At 40.9% G+C, this 17809-nt stretch overlaps 1 protein-coding gene across 3 annotated transcripts in view; it reads left to right on the top strand.

Moving 5' to 3' along the window:
• Nucleotides 1-17809, top strand: part of GCNT3 (glucosaminyl (N-acetyl) transferase 3, mucin type) — a 78650-nt gene that overhangs the window by 29547 nt on the left and 31294 nt on the right. The window contains exons 1-2 of one of the 3 annotated variants that reach the window (XM_032481065.1): nucleotides 9021-9147; nucleotides 9433-9511. The exons of 1 other annotated variant lie outside the window; for it this stretch is intronic. The gene's annotated coding sequence lies outside the window, so the exon portion shown is untranslated. Of the gene's footprint in view, nucleotides 1-9020; nucleotides 9148-9432; nucleotides 9512-17809 lie in introns of those variants that run through there. One more of the 3 variants, XM_032481066.1, reaches the window with a different exon arrangement.

Raw genomic sequence — 17809 nt, 5'->3', positions numbered from 1 at the left:
CAGTAAACATGGGATTTCAAATGTGTTTTAGAGTTAGTGTTTTCCTTTACTTCGGGTAAATATCCATAAGTGGGATTGCTGGGTCCTATGGTAGTTCTATTCTGAGGAACCTCCATACTGTTTTCCACAGTGGCTGCACCAATTTATATTCCCTCCAACAACGTACAAGTGTTTCCTTTTCTCCACATCCTTGCCAACGCTTGTTATTTCTTGTCTTTTTGGTAATAGCCATTCTAACAGGTGTGAGGTCATAGCTCATTGTGGTTTTGATTTGCATTTCCCTGATGATGAGTGGTGTTGAGCATCTTTTCATGTGCCTGTTGGCTACTTTCTGTCTTCTGTAGAACAATGTCTATTTAGATCTTCAGCCTGTTTTCTAGCTATTGAGTTGTACAAGTTCTTTATATATTTTGGATATTAACCCCTTATCAGATACTTGATTTGCAAATATTTCCTCCCCTGCTGTAGGCTGCCTGTCTGTTTTGTTGTTGGTTTCCCTTGCTGTGCAGAGAAGCATTTTAGTTTGATGTAGTCCCATGTTAATTTTTGCTCTTGTTGCCTTTGCTTTTTGTGTCAAGTACAAAAAAATCGTTACCAAGATCAGAGTCAAGGGGGTGACCTCTGTGTGTTCTGCTAGGATTTTTATGGTTTAAGGTCTTACATTCAAGTCTTCAATCCATTTTGAGTTGATTTTTGTGTGTGATATTAGACAGTGGTCCAGTTTCATGCTTTGGCATGTGGCTCTTCAGTTTTCCCACTTACTGGAGAGACTGTCCTTTCCCCCGTTGTTTATTCTTAACTCCTTTGTGATAACTTAATTGGCAATAGATGTGTGGGTTTATTTCTGGGCTCTCTACTGTGTTTCATTGGTTTCTGTGTGTTTTTAGGTCAGTACTGTACTGTTTTGATTACTATAGCTTTGTAATATAGTTAGAAATTAGAACGCATATGAGGGGCCAGTGGCGCAATGGATAACGCGTCTGACTATAGATCAGAAATTAGAATGTGTGGTGCTTCCAGTTTCATTTTTTCCTCAAGATTACTTTGGGTATTTGGGGTCTTTTGTGATTCCGTATAAATTTTACAGTTGTTGGTTCAATTTCTGTGAAAAATGCCTTTGGAATTTTGATAGAGATTGTACTGAATCTGAGATTGCTTTGGTTAGTTTAGACATTTTAGCAATAATAATTCTTCCAACCCATGAGCATAGAATACCTTCCCATTGGCTTTTGTCGTCTTCAATTTCTTTCATCAGTGTTAGTGTTTTCATTGTATAAGCCTTTCTCCTCTTTTAAATTAAACTTAAAGTTAATTTTTTCCTTGATATTTTATTCTTTTTGATACAATTATAAATGGGGTTTGTTTTCTAAATTTCTTTCTGATAGTTCATTATTTGTGTTTGGAAATGCAACTGATTTTTGTATATTGGTTTTATATCCTGCAACTTAACTGAATTTGTTTATTCTAATAATTTTCTGGAGCAGTCTTGAGAGTTTTCTACATATGTTATAATGTAATATACAAATAGAGACTGTTTTATTCCTTTTTGATTTGGTACATTTTATTTCTGTGTCTTGCCTAATTGTTCAGGCTAGAACTTACAATACTATGTTGAATAGAAGTGTTGAGTGTTGTCATCCTTGTCTTATTCCTGATCTTAGAGGAAAAGTTCTCAGCTTTTCATTGTTGAGTATGATGTTAGCTGGGGACTTGTCACATATGGCTTTTACTGTGTTGAGATACATTCCTTCTATACACAATTTATTGAGGGTTTAAAAAATCATAATTGGATGTTGAATGTTGTCAAATGCTTTTACTGCATCTATTGAGATGATCATATATTTTTCTCTTTTTTATTTTATTTTTTATCTACTTTTTAAATTTTTTGGCAGGGATCAGGAGGTAATTAGGTGTACTTATTTATTTCTAGAGGAGGTACTGGGGATTGAACCGAGGACCTTGTGCATGCTAAGCATGTGCTCTACCACTTGAGCTATACCCTCCCCCGATCATATGCTTTTTTATCCTACACTTTGTTGATGTGGTGTATCACACTGGTTGCTTTGTGGATGTTGAAGCGGCCTTACGTCTCCAGAATAAATCCTGCTTGATCGTGGTATGTGGTAGTCTTCATGTGTTGTTGAATCTGCTTTGCTGATATTTTGTTGGTGGGTTTTACACCTACATTCATCAGGGATATTGGCCTGTAATTTTTTTCTTACACTGACTTTGTCTGTTTCTGCTATTAGGGCATTACTCGCCTTGTAAATGGAAGTGTTCTTTCCTCTTTTATTTTTGTAAGAGTTTGGGAAGGATTGATGTTAATTGTTTTTTGAATACTTGATAGAATTCCCCAGTGAAGCCATCTGGTCCTGGACTTTTGTTTATTGGAAGGTTTTTGATTACTGATTCAATCTCCTTACTAGTAATTAGTCTGTTCAGATTTTCTATTTTTTCATGATTCAGTCCTGCTGGGTAGTATGTTTCTAGAAACTTACCTGTTTATTCTAGGTTATCCAGTTTGTTTGCATGCAGTTGTTCACAGAATTCTCTTATGATCCTTTGTATTTCTGTGGTAGAAGTTGTAATGTCTCCTCTTACAGTAATCTTTTTCATTACTTTCAAGTGCTCTGGGCAGAATTATTTTATCTTAGAAATGGACATGAATATTTTAATAGGATATCAAGAAAGAGAACTACAGTGAAACTTCAACTTACTTGCCTTTGCTGTGGAGGTCTCTCCTAACTTCGTTGGGTAGATTCTATGTTATGGGAAAAGCAAGGGCAGCAGGGCCAGAAATCCTAGGACAGGGTACAGACACCACCGTGAAAGGAGCATATATCTGTGTTGGATACAATAGATGTAACCCAGATGTCTGCAACTTCTCCACCCGGGCGGGGTCACCCTTCCCTTTTTACCCAGATAACACAGGTCTTGCCTCTGTCCAGGAGACACTGGGTTCTTCTCCACAAATATTTCCGAGACTGCCCAGATAATGTGAGCCTGTCTCCCTGTCTGTCCCGAGGCTGTGCTGGTGTCAGCAATGATTCTTGCTTCAGACTCTCCCCGGAAGGATATATAGCCATCACTTAATATCCTTTCCAAACAGTTGTTATCCCTGCCCCCAAGCAAGGACACGGGCTCTTCCCGCAATAAACAAAGCCTTGATAACAGAAAGGGTCACTTGTAGGCTCACCCTCTCCCTTGACTCTACTGGTTGCCTCGCAACCCAGGCCAGCTTGCTTGCTTGCTTTGATCTAGCCCCTTATCTCTCCTTTCCCTGGTAATGGTTCTGGTACTAATTTCCAATTTGTGGACCCCCCCCCCCCATACCACCAAGCAATTCTCCAGCACCAGCTGGGTGTCATACAATTCAACTCAATGTTGACAGTATCTACCCAGAGATATTGTCATATCCCACAGGTTAAGGACTCAGTCTTACAAGACTGTCTCCCTTTCATCCCCCTTCACTTCAGATGCCAGTCACAAGCCCATGTTGTAACCTGTGATTCTGACGCACTGACTATAGATCAGAGACTCCAATGGTCCCCTTCTTGAGCTTGATTAATCTTCTAGAGCAGCTCACAGAACCCAAACATTTTACTTACTAGGTTACTGGTCTGTTATGTAAGGATGTGACTTCAGAAGAGCCAGACGGAAGAGGTACATACGGCAGGGTATGGGGCAAAGGCACAGAACTTCCATGCCGTCTTCCATTGTGCCATTTCCCCCAAATCCCCATCTGTTCCCCAATCGAGAAGCTCTCTGAACCCTGTCCTTTTGGATTTCTGTGGAGGCTTTGTTACATAGGTGTGACTGACTAACTCATTGGCCACTGGTGATTGATTCAACCTCCAGGCCCTCCCCTCTCCCTGGAGGTCAGGAGGAGGGACTGAAAGTTCCAACCCTCTAATCATTAGATTGGTTTTTCTGGTACCCAGTACCCAACCTTCCAAAAGTCATTTTATTGTCGTAACAAAAGACACCTTTCTTGCTCTCATAACTTAAAAAATTCTAAGGGTTTTAGGATTCCAGTGCCAGAAAGAGGGATGAAGACCAAATATATATTTCTTATATATTTTTATAAATCACATTATCACACCCCAGGTCGGAGGAAATCCTCCCCTCCCCTCCTGAGCATCCCTGTGGATACGTAGCTCCACCCTCAAGGATGACACCCCTTCAGACTCAGGCCTCCTGTTCTTGGGCGGGATCTGGCTGTTTGCTTTGCAAGTCCCAAAATAGCCACGAAGTATTCCAAAATGAAAGATTAACTTGAGCACCACGGTTGAATACTGCCTCTCCTTTAAACCTCAAACTGCTGGCAGTGTTGACATAGTGCCCTCCCTGGCTTCTAGCTACCAAACTGCCAGACTTGTTGGGGGCATCAGTCACTGTGGGGGTACCCTGGGAGGCTGATGCATCTAGAGGAGGGTGCGGGTGGTCCCCATAATGCCCATAAGTCCATCTGCACGAACTGCCAGGAACTCACCCCAAGGGAGAAGTTCGGGGCAGGGCTGTGGCTGGGTGTGGGCGGAGGTAGGCGGTGGGGACTGAGACTGCGGCACCCGTGCATCCTGCTGGGTCCAGTGGAGAGGGTGATGGAAGCAAACAGCAATTACAACAACAGCAACAGTAACAACCAAACAGAAACACCTCATGGTTTTGGTCAGACACATGATCTTGAAGAGGCGGAGCTGGCATCAAGCCCAGTTTAACACTGTGGGGCACAAAGGTGAAGGAAGCAATGAATTCTTTGGGATATCTCTTTCTGATGGTTTCAGAGTGTTAGCGGGACAGGCTATGTGGGCATGTGACCTGTGCCACCCCCCGGGGCCCTGTGGTTATTTTAATGCTCTCTGTCACTATCTTGAAATTCTTAATAACTTTTTGGCACAGGGCTCCATATGGTATGTTTTGCACCGGGCCCAGCAAATGATGTAGCCGGTTCTGGGTGCCGATAAGAGATGGTGCCAGCGCTGATACCACTCCCTTTGCCAGCAGTGGCTAAAATGAGTTGCCTTGGTGGAACACTGGACGTTCTAGCTTCAGGCATCACTCACCCACAGGGTCCCCTGGCAGCGCTGGCTCAGCATAGGCTCAGCTCAGCACCACCAGGGTATGTATGACTTCAAAGGCACAAGTGACTTTAGGGGCAGTGGGTGACAGCGTCTTGGCATGGGCAACAGGCCATTCACAGCTGACACCAGCTTCAGAGGAAGCTGTGAGCTTCTTGCAGGTGGCTCTTCAGCCAGGGGATGGTTCAGAAGAGCAGTTGAGGGAAGGAGAACCTGGCATCTCAGTGAACATGGGAGACACTCTCGGGGGTGACTTTAAAGGACAAAGGGTGGTGGTCTTGGTCCACGAAGTCTGTGGGGATTGGAGCCAGAGAAAGACGTCTGAAATGTTCGCTTTTACCTCAAGTCTAGTGCAGCCTGGGGAACCGGGGTTCTGCATAAAAAGTATAGATCTGTTCACCAAATTCTGCAGCTGAGGTAAGACCCCAGAAGAGGGGAGCCCCGAAGACCCATCCCTGTATTTGTAGTGGAGATAAACATACTTCTAGACTCTAGGCCAAGACTAATGAGTAATAACAATGATGAAGCCAGCTGGTGCTATTGTGCCATTATTGTTACAAAGTGTTTTCATATACTCGGACATAAATGAGCAAGAGAAGAAACCTGTGAGGGAGGTCAGGCAGGGATTATGCGTCCTGAGACTGAAAACGTCAACTGAGGTGCAAACCGGAACCCTGCGGGTGGAATGCGGGCAGGTCTGTGTTCTCGCCTCTCCAGACTGGTAAGGGAAGGGCTGTCTTTATTCTGGCAACCCGGAACCTGGAATAGAAACTAGGGCACAAAGGAGACATTTAGTAAATGAACTGAACTCGAAGTGATATGACAACACGTAGAATCCAGTCCATAATTTTCTGGTTGAGGCTTTGCAAAGAATTTTAATGCTTCATGGTTCTTGAGGGGTTGAGATCTTATTAACAAAAGCTATCTAATACAAATTACTGAATATAAGAAAGATAAACAACAAGGTCCTACTGTATAGCACAGGGATCTATATTAAATATCTTGTAATAAGCTATAATGAAAAAGAATATATACATATGTGACTGAATCACTATGCTTACACCAGAAACCAATACAACATTGTAAATCAACTATAGTTCAATTTTAAATAACTAGAAAAACTATCTAAAACTGAGAAATGAGGCAATAAGACTGCTGCATGCCCTTTCAAAATCATAGGAGATACCGAAGCATTGTCTAACACACCTGCTAAGGCATCTAATTCTAAGAGATGTGATTTTAGACTATTATTTACTATTGATTAGGCCCAGGTTGCACAAAACTACTGTTAATTTGTGGATTTTTGTCCTTAATTGATGCAACTGGTTTTGTCTATAGGAAAGATAACCTGAAAGTTTACGGTGGATTTATCTTGTGCAGCATTAACGAGAAGGCTTATTTTGACATTCTTTCCCCCATTAATTATGTATTTAGTAATCCTAGCCTCCTTGAAACCAGCTCTAAGATCCTGCTAATTCCCATATTAATGAGTTAAGTATGTCTTTGACTTATGCTCACCATTAATTTGTTATGTTTTAAACTTTTTGAAACTTGTTCTTTGACAATTCAAACCTGTATTACTAAAATTTCACTCAGCATAAGCTACATTTTGGATTTTAAAAAATGCAACTCCCTTAAAAAATCAGAATTGTTCATTACTATTTTATCCTTTGCTACGTATAATTGTAAATTCCCAAGAAATAGTTCTGTATCAATAGTAGTATTGTATCAATAACATTGGATGCCATCATTTTTTCATAGTAAGTATACTTCAAGAAAACCTTTACTATGAAGGATTTTGAGCATACACAAAAGTGGACACAATAGTAAAATGAACCTCCATGAACCCATCACGCAGCTTCAATATTTATTAACCTAATGGCCAGCCGTGCCCTATTCATACCTCCATTCACTATTAATTTGAAGTATTCCTAGATGTTATATCATCTTATCTGTAAATATATTCTTTTTTTTAAAATTGAAGTACAGTCAGTTACAATGTGTGAATTTCTGGTGTACAGCACAATGTCCCAGTCATTCATATACATACATATTTGTTTTCATATTCTTTTTCATTAAAGGTTATTACAAGATATTGAACATAGTTCCCTGTGCTATGCAGAAGAAATTTTTTTTAAATCTATTTTTATATATAGTGGCTAACATTTGTAAATCTCAAACTCCCAAATTTATCCCTTCCCACCCCCTTTCCCGGGTAACCATAAGATTGTTTACTATGTCTGCGAGTCTGCTTCTGTTTTGTAGATGAGTTCATGGTGTCCTTATTTTCTTTTCACTTTTTTAGATTCCACATATGAGTGATATCATATGGTATTTCTCCTTCTTTTTCTGGCTTACTTCACTTAGAATGACAATCTCTACGTCCATCCATGTTTCTGCAAATGGAATAATTTTATTCTCTTTTATGGCTGAGTAGTATTCCACTGTATAAATAAACCACACCTTCTTTATCTAGTCATCTGCTGATGGACATTTAGGTTGCTTCCGTGCCTTGGGTATTGTAAATAGTGCTGCTCTGAACACTGGGGTGCACATATCTTTTCAAATAGAGTTCCCTCCAGATATATACGCAGAAGTGGGATTACTGGATCATATGGTAAGTGTATTTTTAGTTTTTTGAGGAATCTCCATACCATTTTCCGTAATGGCTGCACCAAACTACATTCCCACCAGCAGTGTAGGAGGGTTCCCTTTTCTCCACACCCTCTCTGGCATTTATCATTCATGGACTTTGGAATGATGGTCTGATGTGAGGTGATACCTCATTGTAGTTTTGATTTGCATTTCTCTGATAATTAGTGATATTGAGCATTTTTTCATGTGCCTATTGGCCATTTGTATGTCTTCATTGGAGAATTGCTTGTTTAGGTCTTCTACCCATTTTTGGGTTGGGTTTTCTTTTTGTTATTAAGTTGTATGAGCTGTTTATATATTCTGGAAATTAAGCCTTTGTCAGTTGCATCATTTGGAAATATTTTTTCCTATTCTGTAGGTTGTTGTTTTGTTTTGCTTATGGTTTCCTTTGATGTGCAGAACCTTATCAGCAATTAGGTCCCATTTGTTTATATTTGCTTTTATTTCTGTTGCTCGGGTAGACTGCCCTAGGAGAACACTGCTACAATTTATGTCAGGGAATGTTTTGCCTATGTTTCCTTCTAGGAGGTTTACCGCGTCTTATCTTATATTGTAAATATATTCTTGAATTAGAACATAACAACAAGACAGTGTTTATTTGAGTTACTGATTTGGGCTACATCTATTGAGATTGCTCGTCAATATATCACATCCCAAATAATCGCATTCTACGTTCTCGCAGATGAAGCTAAATGTCTAGCCTTTTCTCAATTGACATGACATGAAAATATTTCTCTTGCGGTCATTAGAAAACATTGCCTACCAAAAACTCACGAATAAAATGGATCTGATCTTAGAGTTATACACATGACATATTTATGTAACATGACCAAATGGTCTTGTTGATTTTAGTGGTTTTGTTTTAAATTTTTAGGTCATAAAGAATAAGGGTCATAGTGAGAGGAAAAAAAAAATAGGAACTTATCTGCAGTTTCTTAACTTGCAAGATAGCCTATGAGAAAAAAAATAAAATAACGGGAGAGTATTGCTTAGTGGTAGAGTGCATGCTTAGCATGCACGAGGTCCTGGGCTCAATCCCCTGGACTACCTCAGAAATAAATAAATAAACCTAACTGCCTCCTCCTGCCCCGCAAAAAAACTAAGGGGGGAAGAAAAAGATAGACTGCGAGCGAAAAAACGAAAACGAAAGAGGAACTTGTCTCCAGTTTCTTAACTTGCAAGATTAGAGTAGTGTAAGGGAACTTTATACAGCGTTCCCTTAGTTGACCTTTCAAAAACATAGGCTTGAACTGCATGGGTCCACTTAAATTTTTTCAGTCAATATATTGGGAAGCTTTTGAGGAAGTTTGCTACAACTTGAAAACGCTAGCAGATGAGCAGTATAGCTTTTCTCTTTCCCTCGCTGGAAAATAGCCTATTGGAGAAATAGCCCGTCGTCAGCCTGTCTTCACAGGTAAGTGGTTTTAAAAAAAAAAAGGTAATAATGTTTCCAATACTGTTTTAAGACTCTGACTGCGATACTTAGGCCATAAAAGCTTTGGTAATGATATAGGCTAGGCTGTTGAAGCGATTATACTGATAATACGAGGCTGCTCTAAAGCAGTCCTATTGCTGCTGCTGTGTTATCAGTGCGCGAATCATACCTGTACATACATATGAATTTCTTTTTCATGTTATCTTTACACTTTTGATGACTAGTGTTGGGAATACATGACATCTGTAGTAATTTGTATCATAGGAAGCAATGTTGATGAAGGTGCTGACAGACGGTTCATCCTACAAACAGACGATGGAAACTTACAAGATGGATAAATACGGTACCCTAAACGTATTTTCTCTTCCTTATGATTTTCTTAGTAACATTTTCTTTTTTTCTCACTTAGTTGATTGTAAGAATACAGTATATCATTCTAACTCAGGGAAGATGATTCTTTAGGATACTGGTCCACCGTTTTCTCGATCTGCTGGGTTTCCAAATAAAGTCACTATTCCTTGCCCCTCGACTGAAAAAAAAAAAGAATACATAAAAGTATATCATACATATAATGTACAGGATATGTGTTAATCGACTGTGTATGTTACTGGCTAAGCTTCTGGGTCAACAGGAGGCTATTACTAGTTAACTTTTGGGGAAGTTGAAGTTATCCTCAAATTTTCAACCATGAAGGCAGCCAGCACTCTGAACGCCCACATTGTTCAAGGGTCAACTGTGTAAGAGTAGTGGAGAAGAATCAGGGAAATTTGGACCCAGACTGCATGGGGTCAAGTCCTAATTCTACCGCTAAGCAGCTACGTAACCTTCAACAACTTAACCTATTTGTGTCCTCATTCACAAAACAGGGGAAATGCTAGTACCTACCTTGTTATGAGGTTTTGAGAGAATTAAGTCTGTTTCTAAAGCCTTTAGGACAAGGCCTAGCACATGTCAAGTAAATATTAATATCAAAAGGGAATGATTCTCACTTTTTCAGGTTCTCTTCCAGACCTCACCCAGACACACGATTTGCATTCTCATGAGTATAGTACGCGTCGAAATCTGTAAGCTGTGTTTTTTCTGCCTGTAGTCTGGCTTTATGTTCTAATCACCATCATGTACACTATCCTATGTGTCTCAGTGGCTCTCCTAGTAATTATTTTAAGTTGTTTAATAATGATGTAGCCTAGTTTATTACCTTCTTCCTCCAGTACAGGTATTTAGGTTATTTCCAGTGTCTTGCTATTACTATAGAAATGTTAGATCTTTGTGTAGAAGTGGTGGAGAAAAATGAGAAGTGTCAGGGGTGGGTAGGGGAAGCCAAAAAGGAGGAAAGAGTTATTGATGGGGAACATGGGAAAGTACTGCAAAGTACCCTCATCCTTGCTTCTGTAAAAACATAAGTAGATGCTCCAAAAAATAGTGACAGAGGTTGCAAAGGCTAACAGGGGCCCTTGAGGTCAAAGCCACTGAACCTGGAAGCAGAAGATCTGTCTGAGGGCTGGCACCCCAGCCCACCAGCAGTGTGGCTCTTGGCCACCCTGCACCCCGGTGGTCTCCCCGTAGCCCAGGAATCCCAGCCTCCCCACGCAATTCTGGGAACCTGGAGAGCAGCCACAACACTGAGCACATGGAAGGGACAGCTCTGACCCCTGAGCCTGCCATCCAGGTGGGGTTGATGCATTACTTCAGGAAGAATGTCACCGTCCCTGGGAGCAGTGGGGTGCCAGGAGACAGAGAAGGATTGTGCAACCCATGGAGTAATCGAGAACTGAAGCTGTGAGGCAAATGGCCAGCTCCTCTGACCCAGAGAAGCTGAGCTCCGTAGCATTGCCTGAGACTGGCCGGGACCTGGGTCCTAACTCTGTCCACAAAATTCTAGAAATGGCAAATCCTTGGTCGGACATCGTTGTTTCCGTCCTCCTTTCACACTGGCCTTCTCACACCTTTTGCACGCGCTCGTATCAGGGAGGCGAGGTCGGACAACCTTGGGGTTCCACAGCCTAGACCAAAAAAGCCCTCGCTCAGCACCCTGTATTTGTCAAGTCGCGAAGGGCTCTGTAAAAATTCATGCATGATTCATTTGAACTCCGTAATTGACTTCTTTTCTCTTTCTGTAGAAAATAACCTTGATGTCCTGAAATCAAACTAACGGACACCTTTGCTTTTTCCCCAGCCCGCTACCACACACGGCAAACAGGTCTGGGGGTGCGGAGGAGGGGGAGGGTCTTGTACCCCCCTTCTCTTCCTCCTCCCCCTCCCCCTTTCTCTCCTCTTGGTTGCATACTTACTGGATTTAAAAAAAAATTTAGATCATACTAAGAATAGATTTAAACTGCTTTTATTTTTTAATAAAAAAGTATATTCAGACTAGCAGAAAAGTTACAAAAGTAGCACCAAGAAATCCCGTGTGTGTTTCGCTCAAATTCCCGGAATCTTAACACTTCACCACTTCAGCTTCATTGTTTTCTCTCCCCCACCCGCCCACCCTTTCCTCAACCCCCGGGACACATGAAAACACTCAGATGTTCTTCCCTCTGCGTCATTTGAGAGGTTACATCCTCATACCCTCTGATCCCTTTCCCTTAAGACTGACTTCCCTGTGTATTTTGGAATAAGGATGTTCTTTTACGTGACCACAGCATAGGTATCAAGTTCAGGAAATCGTAGCTGGAGGCTGCACGCTGCGCTTCTGTCTATGTCCACATGCTAACTTTGTCCGTTGTCCTATGAGTGTTCTTTATAGCACGTTTTTACGCACAGGGCTTTTTTCTATCCAGCACTTTCTCCTTCCCCAGTGCAGGGTCACATGTTGCATGTTGCTATCCAGCCTCTTTAGGCTGCTTTAATCTGGAACACTTGTTCAGCCTTTCTTTAGCTTTCGAGACATTGACTTTAAAAACAAACAAACAAACAAACAAACCAGGCTATTTATGTTCCAGGATGTTTCTCAGCTTGGCGTTGCCTGATGTTTCCTCCTCTTTATAGTCAAGTCTGGCTGGAATATTATGTGAGACAGTGTGTGTCTTAGGCTATTGCCTCTGCAGCACATAATGTCTTGTTGGCCCCTCACTGGCGATGGTAATTCATCACCAGGTCCGGGTGCCAGTGTTGTCCAGGTTTCTCCACTGTATTAATATTTTACCCCTTGCAATGAATACATCTGTGAAGGCACTTTAAAATCCTCAGATATCCTGTTCCTCCTCAAACTTTCCACCTTGTATTTAGAATCTTCCCTGTATTTAGAATCCATTGATGATCCTTGCATGAACCAATCTTTACTAAGATAGTTGCAAAATGGTGGTTTTCCAGCTCTCACTCCCTTCACATTTAGCGGTTGGTATTCTGCTGTACGGAAGAGCACCCCCTCCTCGCTCATTTGCCTGTTTGCCTGCTTACCTGTCCGTCTGTCCATCCATCCATCCAGCTACCCGTCATCCATCCATCTATTTCATCAGTATGGACCCACAGACTCCTATCTTACAGGAGTTATATTCCAGTACTGTTCTAATATGTTTTGATGCTCAAGTGTTTGAGATAAGTCACTTCAAATTGGTTCCTGTGTCCTTTTAATGTGCTTCCACCATGTTTTGAGCACTTCCTTACTTTCTGGCACAACAAGATGATCCAGTCTCATTTTGTACCTTCCTTAACTCAGCCCTGGAATCATCTACTTCTCCAAGGAGCCCTGATTCTGCAATAGAAGAGAACAGATCTGACTCTATATTGGATCTGTTCCTTTAGTTTTAACCACTGTGCCCTTTTTTTCTGGGTTCATTCTTGCTAGCTCTGCACCTTTTGTAAATGAATGTTGCCTTTATCCTGTCTGGTAAACAGGAGAGCCTTTTCTCAAGGCTCTTATCTTTAAGGATATTAAAACTTCTGCACTTACATAAAGATAACAAGTTGCAGAATAGAGGGTAGCCTTTGTTTTGTTGGAGGTTTTGTAGGAGAACCATGACCTGGCCCATGTGGACCATTGCAGGAACAAAGACTTCGTACACCAACAGGTTTGCAACAACCAACCTCCCCCACCCCCCATTTTTGTTTTTTGGGTTTTTTTTTTTTTTGTATAAAAGGAGCCTGTATTCTGATTGGAGCAGGATGGTTCTCCAAGACATCAGTCTGCCATCCTGTCGGTGTGCCGGCTTTCCGAATAAAGTCTCTATTTCTTGCCCGAACACCTTGTCTCCCAATTTGTTGGCCTGTCGTGTGGTGAGCAGGATGAGTTTGGACTCGGTAACAATTCCTTTTAGGGGAGAGTGGTATTTAGAAGCCAATTTCTGGGTACTAAGTATGCTCCCAATTTTGGGGGTGTCATTGTTCCTAGGTTCTGTCAGTGTATTGAGCTAGAGGAAATATGTTTATACATGTTTGATTCATGATTTCTAAAAATACACATGTTTTAGAAACCATGACTTGACTTTGATACTTTTGATTTTACCCACAGGGTTTTGTTTTGTTTTTTCTCACTCCACATTTGTATTTCCCTTCGTCCATAGTGAGAACGCTGGCTCCCAACAGCCTCAACATATTTTTCATATTGTTCATTTGCTCAGACCTACGATTTGTTTAAAATAGTTTTAGATTTGCATCCTAAACCACTATGAAAAACAAACTTACTAGAAATAGTTCAAGACTTTTTTGAGTTCTTTTGCCTTTAGCCTAAAGGCAAATAGTCAGAGTAGTACATTCAGAGTCACTTGGGTTAGTTCTCCCCCCACGGTCTTCAATGTGGTTATGTTACTCACTTGGAATACAAAGGGACTTATTTATTTCTGTTTGTCTTTAGTTTTACTCCCCTCCCCACCACTATTTTATTTTTTGAACTTAGGGAACATTATCACGCTTCCAGCAGTCAAAAAGATACAGAAGTCCCTTCCTTCCACATCCTTTCCATCCTTCCTTCTTCCCCTCTCCCTTTTAGGCTAACCAATTTCATTACTTTGTTTTTTCTGTATTCCCCCCCCCCCCCAAAACAGCAGATAACATGGCTATTTTCTTGTGTCTCTCTTTTTTTCCTTACAAAGAGAAGGTAGTATGTAATGTGTTCTTTGTACTTGGAAGAGTACTTTGTACTTTTTCACTTGACTGTATATCTGGAAATCATTTCGTATCAGGAGATCTTCCTCATACCTTTTTACAGCTGCAGAATATTGCATTGTGTTGATAAACCACAATAGAAATGTCTCCTGTGTTTGGCCATTCACAAAGTTTCAAGTATTTTGTAACTGTAAATAGAATTTCCCTATATATGTGTATGTGTGTGTGCGCGCGCGCGTGCGCGCATGTGCATGTATACATAAGAATAACTTTGTACGTTTCTGTTTTTGAATCACTGAGTATATAACTTCAGGGCAAATTCCCAGTACTGGAAATTGTTGGATCCAAAATATAAATGCACGCATAGTTTTGTTAGATACTGTCAAATTCCTCTTCATACAAGTTAAGCCTTTTTGCATTCCCACCAGAAATGTTTGAGAGGGCCTGTTTGCCCATAGATTTGACCAAGGTTTGGAATTGTTAATTAATATTTTTCTTATTAGGACTGAAGTTAAGTATCTTTTCACATATTTAAGGATCATTTTTTATCATTTGATGATTTTTCTGTTCATGTCCTTTTATAAAATAATTGGCCTCTTTCCCTTCTATTTAAAAGCAATTTATATATTATGGATATTAGTCCTTTAATTGTGCAAACGTTGCAAATATTTCCATCCAATGTACTTATCTTTTTACCTTGCTTTTGGTCTAATTTTCCTACGCAAAGTTTTTTTACACTTATGTAGTTAAATGTATCAGTCTAGTTTTATGGCATCTGGATTTTGAGTCATTAATAGGACGTCTTTCCCTATACTCAGATTATACAGGAATTCATCCATTTATCTTCTACCATTTGTGTAGTTTCATTTCTTTATAATTAGATCTCATATTTTAAAAACACTTTTATTGAGGTATAAGTTATGTACAGTAAAATGCTCATTCTTAAGTGTATTATTCAGCCAGCTTTGATGAGTGGATATCAAGGCACAAAACATTTCCATTATCCTCTTTTTTCAAAGGTGTCAGACCTGCTTTGTGGTCTTAAGTCTCTCCCTGCCTAGTCTGCCTCCTCCGCCTTTATCCCTTGCAGGTATTTCCCCAGTAAAGCTCCCATATGTAATCTCATCTTGTTTCTGTTTCTTGGTGGGCTCGCACTGACATAGGTAAAACCAGAAATGATCGGCGACTCAAAGGGGTCTTGGTGCTTCCATCCCCACTACTCTGATTCCTGCAGGTCCAGGCTCCGTCACCAGGACACCGTGAACTACTCGCCTTGACAGACAGTAGTTGAGGAGAGGGGTCATCATCTTAGCAGGGAAGTTGACCCCAATCATCAGAAAGATTCAAGGCTGCTGTCACACAGAGGGAGCAGGAAGGAGTATTTGTGGAAACTGAGTGCTTCCTTGCCTCATTGTAACATGGACCAACATCAGAAGGGTCTGATCACCAAAGATGCAGTCCCTGGAAACTAAAGGTTTGTGACGCATCACCAGTGAGCCACCAAGGCCTATGAGGTGATAGATAGAAGGTGAAGGGAACTTAGACTTAGGTAAGGAACAGAGTACCAGGTCCGTCCCTGCGACCAAGCGGGGCTGTAATTTATCCCACCAGTCTTCCTAAGCTTCCTCTCGGGAAGAGAGGCCCATGGGAACCTTGGAAGCCTGCTTCCTGAACAAGTTTAAGAAGCGGCTCTTTATTGGCCATGAAGCACCCCACTCACCTCACCTTTCAAGAGCAGGAGCATGGTTGACTGGCAGCCCCAGAGGCTGCCCTGTGAATGCTGAAGCCGCACTCTTCTGGGGCTGCTCCCAGCCAGGGGGCTGCACGCGTTGGGGCACGTGTGCCCACCAATTCCTGCCCAGAGCAGAGCTCTTCTAACAGGCCACTTTGACTCCCCACCATCCTGCCCAAAAGTTTCCCAGAACTGTAAACTGATGCTCTTCCTACAAAAGCCTTCCTTCTCTCTGCCTTTGGCAACAGGCCCTAGATTGCAGTTTGAAAGCACGCCCACCGTCCTCACTCTCTCCCTTATCCTTCACAGGCTCTTTCCCCAATAATTGTCTTGCATGTTCAATCCCATTTTAGTGTCTGCAGCGCAGAGGACCTGAACCAGCACTTGGAGGCTGTTGAAATTGAGCAGTTAATTCTCTTCTGTATTTAAAAGTGCCCCTCCCCTAGGGCCTGGAGGCAATGTCATTTTTCACCTACTTTCTTTCCTAACCATAATTGTATGCAGTTTTAATACAGTGCTGATAGGATATGAGGAGAAAAAAGAGAAAAAGGATATATGTGTAATTGCTATAAAGATGTCATTTCATACTATATACAGGGTGTATATTTTCTGTGCAATTATGTAAATTACACATCCATTGCATATATAACCATTGTATATGTGTGTGATTGTATACTGTTATATATGGTATTGTATAGTTTTTCAAGAATGTAAGCCTTTTGTAATTCAAAGTATTCCCCCCCACCCCGGACAGACCCCTAAGTCTGTATAATTCACTGATTCCTGAAAGAATCATGTAGGAATTACGGTTCCTTCATTAGGGTTCCTAATTCCTACAAAACAGCAGCTTATTTCTCAAATTCTGTCAGAGTGTGAGCCTTCTGCTCAGCAGCTGAGTGCTCTGAGACGTCTTCCGAGACTGGTGCAACATGACTACTGTGTGTGGGGTCTCTGTGTGATCTCACATCGTGTTCACTCTGGGCCGCTGACTCATTTGGGCTTGTCTAAGGACAGGTGATAAGGATGGGTCAGGAGTCTGTCTGAATCATAGAAGAGCCTGGGGAAGGAAGAGTAATTATCCTCATGGTAATTGGAGAGAAAGGGAAAATTATGCTGTTTTGTTATGTGGGTCTTCTGGGCTTTTTGTTTGTTTGTTTTAGTGTGCTTCATCTTATGTATTTTTTAATTGAAGTATACTCAATTAAAATGTGTCCATTTCTGGTGTACAGCATAATGTCCCAGTCATGTGTATATATACACATATATTCTTTTTCACTAAGGGTTATTACATAATATTGAATATAGTTCCCTGTGCTACACAGAAGAAATTTGTTTTTTAATCTATTTTTATATATAGTAGCTATCATTTGCAAATCTCAAACTCCCATATTTATCCCTTCCAACCCTGTTTCCCTGATAACCATAAGATTGTTTACTACGTCTGTGAGTCTGTTTCTGTTTTGTAGATGAATTCATTAGTGTCTTATTTTTTCTTTTTCTTTTTTTTTTAGATGTCACATATGAGTGATATCATATGGTATTTTTCTTTCTCTTTCTGGCTTACTTCATGTTATGTGTGTTTGTTTCCTTTCCTTTGGATAAATGCCCAGAAGTGGAGTTGCTGGATCATATGGTAGTTCTAGTTTTAATTTTTTGAGGAATCTCCGTATGGTTTTCCATAGTGGCTGCACCATTTTACACTCCCACCAACAGTGTGCAAGGGTTTCCTTTTTTCCACATCCTCACCAACACTTATTTCCTGTCTTTTTGATACAGCCATTCTGATAAGTGTGAGGTGATAATTAGTGACGTTAAACGTTTTTTCGTGTACCTGTTGGGCATCTGTATGTCTTTTCACTATATGGA

This window comes from Camelus ferus, chromosome 6 (genome assembly GCF_009834535.1).
Source record: "Camelus ferus isolate YT-003-E chromosome 6, BCGSAC_Cfer_1.0, whole genome shotgun sequence".
Lineage (NCBI taxonomy): Eukaryota > Metazoa > Chordata > Mammalia > Artiodactyla > Camelidae > Camelus > Camelus ferus.
Note: the sequence above shows the minus strand (reverse complement) of the source record. Positions and strands in the feature narration are given on the sequence as shown.